Raw genomic sequence first — 14,523 nt, forward strand, 5'->3', positions numbered from 1 at the left:
AAATAGGAGGCTTTCCTGTAGCAGCATTCCGGGTCCCTCCTCCAGCTGCCTGGGTAGTTGCACAGTGGTAGAAATGATGGAGACTTCCTGATTTCCAGCATCCTGATCCTGGGATCAAAAGTTGGGGCCGGGGTGAGGGAGTTTCCTCACCAACAGTGGCAGCCGCTTCCCTAAGAGGAAAGTTCCATATTTTTCTGGAAGTTGTTTCTGAAAACCTAGCCAAGCAGTTCCTGCCCGAGGGATCTTTATAAGTATTTTATTCCTTCTATAAAATGTCACTTTGTTTAAAATACCTGAAGTGGTCTCTGTTTAATCCATTAATTAAACAGTCGTCGGTCCTCCTGGCTTTTCTTGACCTCCAACTCCATAGTCTGTGGAGGACAATAAAGTCGAAAAGGAATGAGCTCTTGGAATGTGTCTGGGCCACCTCATGAGCCAACTGTGTGTTTCAGAGATCTCTTATTCCATCAAAAGGAATGAATAACAAATAAGGAAGGGCCTTATCTGGTCATGAAGGAAGGAAGTCAAGACAACCCTAAGGTAAATTTCTGGACCAATTACCCATTCAAAATGAAAGAGAAAGGATGCCAATGGCCACGCTCAAGCTCTGTAATCAAGGTATATGTCCTACCTACTTTGCGCTTCCCAACTCTGTCCCTATTCATGGGCATTTACTGGGATTATTAAGATATAACTTTTTCTTGATCTGGATGTTCAGCTAGATGTTAACATACCTTGAGATGGAAGAACTATCAAATAGGCTGGAGGACCTTTTGTTTCTAGAGACAGTAGCAAACTTTAATGCTTCCTCAAGGAGAAAGTCAGAGAATGGCAGAAATGAAATGAACAATGAGGAACTGATCACTAGGAACCAGTAGGTGCTGAAGACAGAGCAACCCAGAACGGCTGGAGGAAGCACTATGTAAAAGGCCAAACTGTGGCCCCAAGGACCAAGGCAAGGTTGTGGATCCAAATTCCACAGCTCATAGAGTAAACAAGACTGATCATATTTTGGCAACTGGCCAGGGTCTCATGGAACAAAGTGACCGATACAAGAGTATCTTCCTCTGTAAAGCCTGAGGACAAAGAGAGGGGAAAAAATGAAGCACACAGAATGCTAAGGAGAACTCCAGCTCCCACATTAGTGGCTATAAGTGACCTGAAGCAATATTCAAAAGGCTGGAGTCATGTGGGAATTCTAGCCTCCATATGAAATCGGTAAGAAAATAACAATGAGTTCCATTTTTTTAATGAAAGCCATGCAAATTTATATATATATATATATATATATATATAAAATCATCATCATCCAGTCTCAGCTCCTCATCAAACTTAAACATAAATTCCTGTTAGTTCTGACGTACTAGGGGTTACAGTTACATAAGTAAAGTAATAAATACCTTTCTTATCAAACTTGTTACCCCTTCCCTCATTTTTCTCCCACTTTCCCATCCCCCGCCCTTCACCCCCAAGTTGCACAGATCATTTCCAACATATTGTCTCATGTATATCCCTGTTGCATTGGATGAGTTTCATTTTTAAAACTTAACAGATTTCCCAGGACCAAACAGTGTGGTTAGTAGATTGCAGTCTTCTTCACTCAATAAAACTGTAGTTTTTATTGGAGAAGCCAGCTTGGAACCCAAGGAGAATGTGGAGAAGCCAAGCTGAGGACAAGTATCAGCTGCCCAGGGACTGACACCCCCCCCCCTCCAGAAGCTTTGAGGTGGGAGGCTCAGGAGGAGTCTCTGGGGAACATACAGATAAAGAAGGCTCAAAGGGACTTTGGGTTTCTGCACATGCCATCCTGACACCCCTATCCCTGCATGTTTGGATAATGTGGGGGTTCTATGCTACTGTTGTTTTCACCCAGGGTAGGTTTAATATCCCGCCCATGATGAAGTTCATTTCTACATTTTTCTTCCCTTCATGGAATGTTCCTTCAGAGGGACATGAATTTTAGAAACTTTCCAGCCCTTGTAGGTATCAACTACCACCCAGCACACAGGGAGTCCCTGTCAATGAGCTCAAATTTTGGCTTTTAGCTGAATCTTCACTCACTTCAGCATTTTGCTGAACTCATTTTCCCAAGACCCTTTGAGACCTGTCCTACCCAGCGCGTCCTTTCAGAGAAGACTATCTCATAAGGGTCAACTACTGGTGACCCCATAACAAAGCCGAAGTGGGGGCTGGGAATAAAGTCTATTCCGTACAATTGAGCACATGTGAGCAGCACTGTGGATCCATATAGCCTTGTCTTGGGCAGTGACTTAACCTCTCTGTACCTCTCAGTATTTGCATCCAGATATTTCTTTCTTTTTTATTTTTTTAAAATACTTTTTTATTGTAAAAATACTGTACAGAGGGGTTACAGTTACATGAGCAAGATAATGAGTACATTTCCTATCAAGCATTGTTGCCTCCTCCTTTGTTTTTCCCCTACTATCCCTTCCCTCCCACCTCCACAACCACACTCCTCCCTCCCCCCTCAACCCCCTCCCCGCCTAAATTGTAAAGTTCGTTTTTCAACATAGTGTCTTGTATATCTCATTGTTACAATGGGTCAACCTGTATCCCTATTTAAGCATTTTGTTTTTTCCCTTTCCCCTCCCCAGGCTAGAGAAGTGTATATACAAGATGCAGGGCACCAACATCAAGCAGTGAAAACAGGGATTATACCTGGGGGGAGGAACATGCAAAGAACAAAAAAAAAAAATCACATGATACATTATAAAAATGTTAGGAACAATAGCAAGAAAGAAAAAAACCACCTGTGTCCCTATCTTGGGGTTCATTTTGCTTAACATCATCTTATCTGGTCATATGTACATAGCTTTTGACCTTTTCTGCTTGTCCTATACATGTACTAGTTACTGCAAATAAGGGAAACCATAGAACCTGGCTTACTTCACTTAATATAACTTTTTCCAAGTCTTTCTATTTCCTAACAACTGGGGCAATGACATTTATTTCTTAGAACCACAGGAACACAGATGTTCACTTTTGAGGGCTAACATCCCATGTTAGCATATAAGAACAGTGAGAACAGGAATTCTCACCTTCCCTTTAAATGGGAAGGGGTCAAAGGTCAATCAAAACCAGAATTGATGGTATATACCCTAGGGGAAGCCAGGTAGAAAGAGGAGTACCACATCCTGCATATAAAACAGAAATGACAGTAGCACGCCTTCCTGGTGAGACAGAGGACCAAGGTGAACCAAAGCAACAGCAATGCTCACAGACACTATGCTGGAGGTGAACTTCACAGCGTGGAGGAAGGGGAGTCAGGGGAGAGAAAAAAACAAGGAAATAACACAATTGGACAAGAAATGTACTCATTACTTATGTAACTGTCACCCCTCTGTACGTCACCTTTACAATAAAAATTTTAAAAACCCAGGTTTCTACTTTCTGCCCATCATTTTAGCATAAAAAGTAAATCTCCTAACAAAAATAGAAAAGGATGCTGAGTACATTTCTCTTCCTTAGTTTACCTGATTCTGTGGGGCAGATAGGGTAACTGACTGCAGCCTGGTCTTTAAGCTTTACGTGTGGTATGTTTTATACAATAACATCTTTATGATTGAAAATGAATGTCTGCTTCTATGCTAGACTTCTGACGGACTCAGACCTATTATCTAGACCTCTTCTTATTTCTCATGCATAGACAAATGTCCCAAAGAAACTCCTCTCAGACAGATAAAATTTCACAGGAAGCCATGTCTATCAGAGCCCCTCATCCCCAACCACAAGAAAGGGGTTCTCCTTAAGCCAAAACAACCTGAGGAGCACGAAACAGACTCGTCCCAAGACTTAGGCTCCTGTAAGAAAGCGGGCTAGGTAAAATTCTAAGATGAACTCCGTGAACTCTGCCCCTTAGGATGATCCAAGTTATATAATACAGGTGAAGTGATTTTGTAGGTGTGATCTCGGGAAGATTGATATGTGAAATTCTACCTTCAGACTTTACCCCTTTGGCTTAAATCCTAGGTACAAATAAAACTAGTGAGGAAGGTAAGAAGTAACTTTGAAAGTTGTGCATTCTCATTGTGACTAAAGACCTAGGTGACTTTAGGATTACCTTGGGCGGGCCTGACAAGTTAGCTGAAAGTCTTTTGCCTGACTTAAGTCAGTTGAAAGTCTTTTATGCTTTGTTTTGGTTTGGTTTGGTTTTTTGCTGCTTCTGGGCTTAAATTTAGGGCCTGGGCAATATCCCTGAGCCTCTTTATACTCAAGACTAGTACTCTACCAGTTGAGCTACAGCACCACTTCTGGCTTTTTCTGAGTAGTTTATTGGAGATAAGAGTCTCAAGAACTTTACCTGCCCAGGCTGACTTCAAACCGTGATCCTCAAGTCTCAGCCTCCTGAGTAGGTAGGATTACAGGTGTGAACCATGCACACCCAGCTTGAAAGCCCTTTAAAAGTAGGCTCAGGAGTTCTATAAGTCAACTCTCAGTGCCCTTGAAGAAGTAAGCACCATAAATTCTCAACCTGAGAGAGTGCAATTCTGCTAATACCCTGGATGAGCTGCAAAGCAAAGTCTTCCCTAATTCATCTTCCAGATGAGAAAGCACTGTAGCCAATACTTCAGTTGTAGCTTTAGGAGAAGGGGACCCAGCTAAGACAGACTTGGTTTCCTGACCTGTTGAAATGATAAGAAAATAAATGTGATTTTAAGTCAGTAAACTTAAGGTAATCTGTCATTTAGCAATAGAAATTTTATACGGTTAAAAACTGTGAAACCAATTTAGAAATTCCTAGCCCACCCATTGCATCCCTCAAAGGAAAAACATTACCTTTCACCTTGGGCTAAGAGGCATCTTCCCCTGGGGTCTTTCCCTTTCTGGTACCTCCTCCTCCTGAGTTAAGCCCCTGCCTTTCTCTTGCTCTCTCTCTCTCCCACCTTCTCCCCAGCGTGTGCCTTCTCTCTTCATTTCCTGTCACTGTCATTCTCTCTAGCTCTTCTCCCTGTCATATCTCTTTCCTTTCCTTTTCTCCCTAAAGAACTGAAATGCCTGTGTGCACAGCCAACATGGCATTAATGAGGATTAGATACTTTGAAAACAAAATAATTTGCAACAGGAGCATTTGCTTTCCATGGAATTCTACTGTTTGTTCCTTCTTAACCAGATTTAGCAAGTGGATTACACATTGGGTTTGATATTTTTCTTTCTTAGGGAAGTACTTAAGGAAGTACACATTTCATTACTTGCTGTTGCCTACCCTACTATTTGTTTGTTTTTGCCTAATAATTCAACAGATTTTTCAGTAATTGGCTAGTTAAAACTCCTACTGCATTCTCTTCTCTTCATGACTGTCCAAGCCCTGCTGTGAAGATAGAATTATACTTTATATATGTGTGTACACTGGTAAACTATATTTCTAAAATGTCTTCAGGTTTCCCTTATAATCTGTATTTCTAAGACATTAGTTTTGTTGCCAGAGTTCTTTTAATACAAAGCTTACATTCTTAGGCTGTTCTAGAATTTGTTTTTTTTGTTTGTTTGTTTTTGTAACAGTACTGAGGGAGACCTTGGGCCTCAGTTTACCTCAAAGGACTCGTTCTTCTGCATTCTTTCTCAACAGCTATCAAAAACAATTTCACTGTCCAAAACATGAGCCAGCAAACCTTGGAAGAGAATTTTGAACTATTTGAAAAATGATGGGACAATCTAAGGGGTAAAGAGAAGCTGACTACTCTGTCCTGCTTGAGTCCTTCCAGCTCTGGTTCACATTTCCAGGCCTACATTATGAATCTAATATAAGAGCCTGAGCCTTCTCTAGAGAACGCAGCTCATCTTTCCAAAACATAGTGGTAAATCTGTAAAGATTCTGGCCACCAAATCACCATACAATCAGGGCCAACTAGTTCTCTGCTTTCCTAAAGAGTTCAGAAAAATACACTTCTCTGTTCCTTCCCCAGCATTTCAAACATAATAATAGTCAATTTGGTTTATTAATAATTACCCTTCGGGAAAGTGTATTCAAAAGATGCAAATACGAGAGATGTGAGCCAGACATTGAAGAACTGAGTGCTGAAAGCCGCCTATAGAAAGAAACAAACAACATGAGCTGAGGGAAAGTTGCATCCTCAAAGATTGAGAACAGGTCAGAAGGACATCAGGGATTGGTTGAAATGAAAAGTTCCTCCTAAGATTTCTATGTGAATATGACTCCCTTTCAAGCAGATTAAATCCCAAAGCTACTATATTTTCTCTGAATATACCAAGAATCATAGATTTGTAGGGCTCTATCAGCAAATGAAGCAGTGATTTGTGCTCATTACTGGGTATTTATTTTAGACTGAACTAATCTAGTGCCAAGTGTCAGAAAATTAACTAGACATTTGCTGGAAGATAATGAGCACATGCAACAGCAGTGTCAACAGGAAGAGCTGAGGCTGAAGAAATAATGAAATATGAATGCCTACATACTTTCATTAGCTATCTCTGGCTTTCTCGGTCCACATCTCTCTTTGTGTGTTAGACTCTCCTATTGTATTCTCCATGAGTGAAGCCGGTCTAGGGAATGTTGTGGAAATGCAGTTAGACAACTTGAGGCTTATCATATCCCAGCTAGTGATCCAAGAGAAAACGCAGTGTTACTATAGAAAAGAATACTCTCTATGGAAAAATTCTGATTGACTTTGTTTCAGTCTCAGCTCATTATCCCACCAATCAGCATTACTAAAAGGTGGTATATACTATGGTAAATTGGGCTTTGGTCACATGACACGTGCTTACTATAATTGTCTACATCTCAAATAAACTAAATAGGGAGGAACTTCCTTTCTGATACCTCCCCCCCCCCCAGGCACACATATGCTTTACAATAGGGAACAAGGACTTTGCAATAAAGTTGAGATAGACCTTTCATTTTTGTTTGCCTCTGTGTTTTTGAGACAGGGTTTCAGAAACACCTATGGTAACCTAGGCTGAAACTTAACTCATGATCTTCCTTCCCTGCTTCCTGAATGGTAGGATTACAGTTACAGGTGTGTATTGCCATGCCCAGATTGATGGGAGAATTCAGGGAAAAACAAAAAACAAAAAACAGGTACTCTGCAATGCACCCTTAAAAGTTGGGCCATCCTGGTTTTCCGATTTATGTTTGCCAATGGGAAGTGAATGCGCGTGGCTTTAGTCTTCATTGTGATCTGTGTCCATTGTTTCTACTGCCCATTAAACAAAATCTAACATACTGCCCAATTAAGACTCTACTGAAAACTGAGACTTGACAAATGTTGATAAATCTGTGGGAAATGGATGATTTCCTATCCTACAACTCTACATAATTGACAACTGTGGATGCATCGAAAAAATTAAACTCTTAAGTCACATCTATAGCAAACATACATGAGCCCTTACTATTAGGGATCATTATTCTCCCACAATATATGAAAATATGACCAACCAAAGCTGGGGCATATAGGGAGAGAGGAGTGAGAGAACAGTTGCTTTTTAAATTCATTCTTCAAACATTGCCTTTTAAAAAGCAATTTTTAAAATAATAAATTTATTGTAAGACTGTGATGAAAACAAAGTGAGAGCTATAGCAAAACCTAAGATACAGCAAGAAGGGAATGAAAGCTTGCCACCAATCTTACAGGCTGCTCCTCCAGAGAGAACACACGGTTCAAGCTGTGTCCCTGTCTGGCCCCAGGTCCCAGCTCTTGTGTTCCTTAGAATCTCTTTTTCCTCTTTGTGCCATATAAGTGAAATGGACCATTAAGACCATTATTTAGATACTGGAAGTGGAACACACGCCAAATGGAAAATCTAGGGAAAATTCTATTCCTTCCAATTAATTGAGATGGCCATTTGTTTTTTGTTTAAATTGACCCTGTAATTGTTTCTACTCTTATCCTCCTGAGGTATATGGAGACACAGCCTTCAGGGCTTGTCCTTTTACAGCAAGAAAGAATTCAGCACGGCTGAGATGCCCTGTATCGTTCACCCATGCAGGTCATCCAATTGATTCTCTCAAAGAGATCAGCCATATGGATTGATTTAACAGTGTTTCACTGGCTGCCTAGAAACATGGCTTGAGTCATCCTGTATAAATTACTTAACTCTCCAGCACAAAGAGGGAAAAAAAGTGTTTTCTTGCACAGCAGTAGCAATTAATGTTCAACATGTTTATGGAGTTTAATAATATACAGCCCAGCACCAATCTCTGTATGAAATACCATTATCCTGAGAGAAAGACTTAGGTGGTATCTTCAGCACTGAAGACGCAGATGATTGATTCATCAATAACTGGGCCTGGCCTTATTACAGCAAACAAATTAGACGTCCTGGAATATATAGCCATATAGACAGGACTTCCTTCTACTCAAATATATGTCATAATTGATAGTGGTGACCTTTTAACAGCACTGAAAAACAGCTTGCAATTAACAGCAGGCTCCCCCTTCCCTGAGTGCCTGCACACACATTAGTGGTAGCTCAAAGCTTGGCCCAGCTGGGTGGAGTGCAACGAGGGCTAGACAACATCTTCCCAGGAAAGCATTTGCCAGTGGGGTCAATCACTTCCCTGCCTCTCCCATATTTCGTTCTGAATTCATGCACAAAAGGAAAACAGCGAGTGAGCCAGTAAATATTTAGTGAGCCACATCCCTGGGTCAGGCACTGTTGTGGGTACTGGGGATAGAGCCGCACCCGAGACAGATGGAGAAATGGCAATAAACGTGTAAACAAATAAGGAAACACTTTTAACTTCTGGGAAGTGGCAGACTGGTGAGCACTTCTGATGCTCTGTCTTTCTAAATGTCAAAGAGGGATTGTAACAATAGGAGAGATTCTATGTATTCGGTATCTGTGTGATTAAGTAATCACCAGTGTAAGCAAAAATCCCTTCTTTTAGGCTTCCATGTCCCCATATGTGTTACGTTTTATTGTTTTGTTTTGTTTCTTAAGACAAGGCCTTGGCTAGGCTAGCTTTGAACTCAAAGCCCAACAACCTTTTCCTCCCAAAGGCTGGGATCACAGGTGTGTACCATCACACCTAGCTTCTCTATATTTCTTTTCTTTTCTTTTGTCAGTCATGGAGCCTGAATTCTGGTCCTGGGCACTGTCCCTCAGCTCTTCAGCTCAAGGCTAGCGTTCTACCACTTGAGCCACAGCACCACTTCCGGCTTTTTCTGATTATGTGGTGCTGAGCAATTGAACCCAAGGCCTCATGCATGCAAGGCAAGCGCTCTACCACTGAGCCACCTTCCCAGCCCAGGTTCTCTAACTTTTAAAGACTACTAAGACTAGTTCTGAAAATAAATGAGTTTTGTTCATGATTCAATCATTTGTCATGCAACTCTTTTAAAATAATTATTTTGGATGTTGTAAAGCCTAAATGAACAAAAAGTAAATAGACTGCCCATTGCTATCAGCCAAAATGTTAGCAAAAATGATGTTTGCTATTATGTTTGACTATGTTATCCTATATATTAAAAACAGAATAAACGAACACTAAGTCTGGTGCTGGTGGCTCACACCGGTAAGCCTAGCTACTCAGGAGACTGAGATCTGAGGACTGTGGTTCAAAGCCAGTCTGGGCAGAAAAGTCCATGAAACTCTTATCACCAATAAACTACTCAGAAAAGGCCGGGATGGTGCTCTGGCTCAAGTGGTAGAGCCCTAGCTTTGAACACAAAGAGGCTCAAGGATAGTTCCCAGGCACTGAGTTCAAGACTTTTGCCAGGACTGGCAAAAGAAAAAAAAGACACTGGTTGTAGTAAAATAATAATAATAATAATAGTACATGGATACATCAGAATCATAGAAATGATTACACATGTGTAAGTTGAAGAATTTGTGGAATGTAAAGACTAACATTTTGTTGTCATGAATTTCTTTTTATCTTTGTAGATGATATACATGATGAAATCTATATAAATTGAAATTCATAGTTAAGGCATTATTCAAATAATTCTATTTTATTAAAAAAACTTTAAGCTGAAATAGTTAAGTACTTGAGGTATAAGTCCTCACATGAAATGTCTAGAATCTTCCTCCAGTTTTTTACTTCATATATGTAAACATGTCCTTGGCCCATAGAAGAATCATCTAGCCACACCTTTCTCTTCTGTCTATGAATTAGTAAACTGGATCAGTTCATTTGTTGATGAAGCCTTAGAGAAATGATCCATAGCTATGTTTTTTGTTTATTGTCAGGCTCCCATACCAGCTCCATTCCAACTCTTGTGAGTCCCAATGTCCTTTTCACAGGGAATGGGATACGTGTGCTTACTGACAGTGGCTTATAATCCTGGACACAGGCTTGAGATTGCCTACGAAATCTCAAGTTACCATTGTTTTTTATGGCTATCTCACAGTTGTGAGCACCTGCGCTAAATAAGTACTGACTGAAGGGATGAATAATTGCATCTGCAACTCGGGGGTTTACCTGCCTGCCTTCATTTCCATCCACAAGAGCCCTGCAGCCTGAGCACCCTGACTCCCTTTCACCTCCCTTCTTTGCTCAGCTCTGTATCTCAGGGTGGTACACATAGGGATGCCAGGGTGGTTGCATCATTAGGCTAACTTGCAGCTGACAAGGCCAGGGGGGAACCACTGGGTGGGAGAATGAAGGGGAAAGGGCAGGGGCAAAACAAGACATTTCTCTCCTTGTCCCTGCTTGGCACACACCCTTTAGCCAGTTAAACCTCCACACTGTGGGTCTGGCAACTCTACCTCTTCCTTGGGCTGATAGCAATTTCTTGTTCTTGCTGCTGTCTGATTTTGCCTCATTGCCCCTGTGTGGCTTCTTAACTCTCCCACCATCTGTACAATGAAGGTGCTGCGTTAAATTCTTCTGTGTCCAACTTTGACTAATGTCTTTTTTTTTTTTTTGGTTCGGTTGTGGGGCTTGACCTCTGGGCCTGGGCGCTATCCCTCAGCTCTTCAGCTCACGGAGTTCCCTACCTGGGCTGGCTTTGAACCGTGATCCTCAGATCTCAGCCTCCTGAGTAGCTAGGATTACAGGTATGAGCCACCGACGCCCAGCTCTGTTTTTTCTTCTAGATGTACAGAAACTGATACAAAGGGTGATAAGGGGAATTCAGTTCATAATAAGCATGTATTGTACATTGAACATTGTGCTATGTACCTGGAAGACTACATGTGCAAGATACTGTCATTTGCTTCTCAGTAGGACTGAATCTAACAAACAGAGCATTTCATGATCATGTGGCAAGCAATACAACAAGGCTGAGAATACCAAACTCTCTAAGAACTGAGACTGGCCCCTTTGCTGGCTAGGGTTAGCATGGGCTTCCTAGAAGAGACGGTGTTTGACTTGAGCTTTAGGGATGAGAGTAGTCCTGAGGATAGAGTAGGGTCTTTCCAGCAGAGGGAGCAGCCTAGGTGACTGCCTCAAAGCACCACACAGAATGCTTGTGTTCTGGAGTTGGTGTCAAAATGGGATTAGTGGTGGGGCAGGCACAGGCTGTGATTAGGGCAGTATCATTAGGCCACAGAGGATGAGGCCAGACAAAAGGAAAGGAGGTCAGACACAGAAGCCAGTAAGTGGCTAAATTCTCTTCAGTGTGCAATTAGAGTAATTAATGATTTTTTAATCAGTGGAATAACATGGCCACATTTACAATTTGTAATATAGATGGATCACTTGGGTCAGACCATAGTAAATGGTAGCTATACAAGAGACAAGATAGAAAGGAACAAATAAATTACTGGCAGATCATACTAATAATTCAATCCAACCTACCAGCACTGAACTCAGGCAGCCAGATACTCACTATTCTGATGGGAATAGGAATATGAAGGTGTGAGGAATGTACCATAACCATCCTACATATTTGTGTGGTCATTCAATGTTTACCATATAATATTGAACTTATCCCTGGGTTAGATAAATTAGATATTTGAATCCTTACTTTCTCAGATGAGGACACAGAATCTCAGGTATAGAATATGGTCATATAATGATTAACACTTGAATCCAATCATCTCCTGACTGACGAACTTAAGATCATTTTCTTTCTCCCATTCTGTCATAGATTTCATTGAAATCCATGAATGTTGAACACTCAGTAGCTAGATTAACAAGGTAAAGATTCTTGGTATGCATATGCATATATGAATGTATATGCATACCATATACCAAGTATGAGATTGTTTTAGGAATTTTCATTGGTTGGTTAATTGGTTTTTACCATTCCTCTCAAGATAGATTCCAGTTCCTAAGGAGTTGAGAATAACCACAAATAATCAACTCAACATTTCTGAATTGGGTCTAGTAAATGTTAGTAGACTGCCGCCAGGAGAATCTCAATAAAGAGTTTAAATAGGCTTGTGCCTGCCCATTCCTCCTCCAACATAGCTGAGGTATAAAGATACAGAATAGTATTCCAAAGGAAGTAATCATTCCAGAATTGAAGATAATTATTCAAGAAGTCTAAAGGATTGTACACACACACACACACACACACACACACACACACACACACACACACACACACACACACACACACCCCACACACACACACACACACAACTACTCATTTTCTACTGAATATCCTTTTAGCCCGTCTATCGGAGGGCCACCAATCAAGATGAGGAAAAAGTCCCTTCAGACTTCATCCTCAGAGGGCACTGAAGGGTTACTTGCCATTGGTTATAACTCAGCCCTTCAGAAGATCAGACCTAGGTCTTCCTGGTTTCCTAGATCATTAACCCTCCCTGTTGCTGATTATTGATCTTTCTCCTACCAAAATTTAATATCCCATGGTAGTGATGACTCTTTATGCCCAGTAGGGAGGAGTTAAAAGAAAAAAGAAGTGATGAGATTAAAAGGAGACAGAGGAACGACTTCGGTCCCAGCAGTAATTCCCATTGCAAAACTTGCCAGCAACTCACTCCTTCCTTTCCTGGGACAGCCACCCGACTCAACCCCAAGCCACAAGCAAAGATCATGGCATACCCAACACCTCCTCAGGCTAGAGCCAGTGATTTACAGATGCGTGTCCACACTTACGACTCCCATCCGCAACAGTGATTCATTCAGCAGCCACATTGCTTCCCCGAGTCTGACAATCACTTTTTGACTTTTATGTGCACGCATTCAGACTTCATATCTGTTGCCATAAATAAACTCACTACCACGACAGGAGAATTGGAAAATGAGATGGTTCCAGCATAGCATTGCTTGTCTTTAGCTCCCATGTGCCATGAGAAGATGTATATAAATAAGATCTAATCAATTATAACCCTGTAAGTACAGGGACTTTTTCTGTTTTACTACCTACCCCCTCCATTTCTTAGCACATTCCCTGGCATATAAGAGGTACTCAGTAAAAGACAATAGCTAATATGTATTGAGCAATACTATGAGTTTATAAGTACTAAGCACTTTATACCTATCACCCTCCTTTCTTGCCCATCCTCATGTGAGCTGAAGAGGTGAAGGGTACTGATTCAATATTGTATTCTGTCCAGGCAACAGCTCACCTTCAAAGGAATTTTTCTCTCAGGTTTTGTCACTGGTTCTCACCTTGGGAGTAAAGGGCTCCAGTAGCCAGGCAGCCTTAATTTCTCTTGTCTGAACCTGCAGTTTGCTCAGTCTCGAGGTCCCCTGGCAATGTACAATGCCCACACATTTTCTGAAATAAAACAAGGATGGAAGATGGCAATTCATCACGTTCAGCAAAGCCAGCTTCTTTCAGGGTGGTCATGCATTTCCTAAGTCTCCTGGTAATAATGTTCTAGCAGGAATGTGATGGGGGGGGGGGGAAATCCCTCTGGATATGAAATTTCCTCCTCTCCAAATATCTGCTCTTATTTCTCATCAAGAAAACCAGAGGGGGGAAAAATAAATGTTCTCAACTTGAGCTGAATTTACCCTGAAAGTTTCATATCTCAGAAGTGCCATGATCTTTAAATGCATGTGTGTCTTTTATAATGGTTACCCAGGTGGTTTTTAGTCTCACCAGAATGTTCACCTTCTGATCTGGTTTTTAAAAGAGATGATACTACTAAAAAGATGCTTTATACTTGAAAAGACATGCTTGACACTTAGAGGAAATGCTTATGAGGGAGAAAGATGATTTTGACCTATATAGAAACATTCAGGGACTAAAGTGATTCTTACTCTTCAAGAGCCCTGAAAATAGACAGCTTTTCTAGAACTGAAAATTCAGAGACATCATTCTTACTGAAGCCTGGACACTTCTATTTGTTTTCTAAAAGTAAACACTACAGCAAGCATCAGGCTTACAAGTGTAGTCTGATCTCATAAACTGTCTGTGAGATTGCCACCCAGTTAGAGTCCAAATAACTTGGTTGGATGCTTTCAAAGACCACCAAGATAGAGAATGGAGAATGCACAGGACAGGACCACAGCAGGAGAACCAGAGCCACTCCCTTGTCCCCTCCCACACCATCAGCACCTCAGCTCTACTGCCTAAACAGAGCAGCCTCTAATCCATTGTCTTCATCTCCACAACTTCTACCTGCCTCTACTCCAAGACCAAGGTAAGCACTAATCTACATCCAGAATCATGCAACCAG

The 14,523-nt window shown here is 41.2% G+C and overlaps 1 long non-coding RNA gene across 3 annotated transcripts in view; it reads right to left on the reverse strand.

Moving 5' to 3' along the window:
• Nucleotides 1-14,523, reverse strand: part of LOC138829122 (uncharacterized) — a 165,480-nt gene that overhangs the window by 66,299 nt on the left and 84,658 nt on the right. For all 3 annotated transcript variants that reach the window (XR_011372504.1, XR_011372498.1, XR_011372494.1), the window contains exon 3: nt 13,508-13,616. This is a non-coding gene — a long non-coding RNA (uncharacterized lncRNA). The remainder of the gene's footprint in view (nt 1-13,507; nt 13,617-14,523) is intronic.

This window comes from Dipodomys merriami, unplaced genomic scaffold (assembly GCF_024711535.1).
Source record: "Dipodomys merriami isolate MVZ:Mamm:240054 unplaced genomic scaffold, mDipMer1.0.p SCAF_1, whole genome shotgun sequence".
Taxonomy (NCBI): Eukaryota; Metazoa; Chordata; class Mammalia; order Rodentia; family Heteromyidae; genus Dipodomys; species Dipodomys merriami.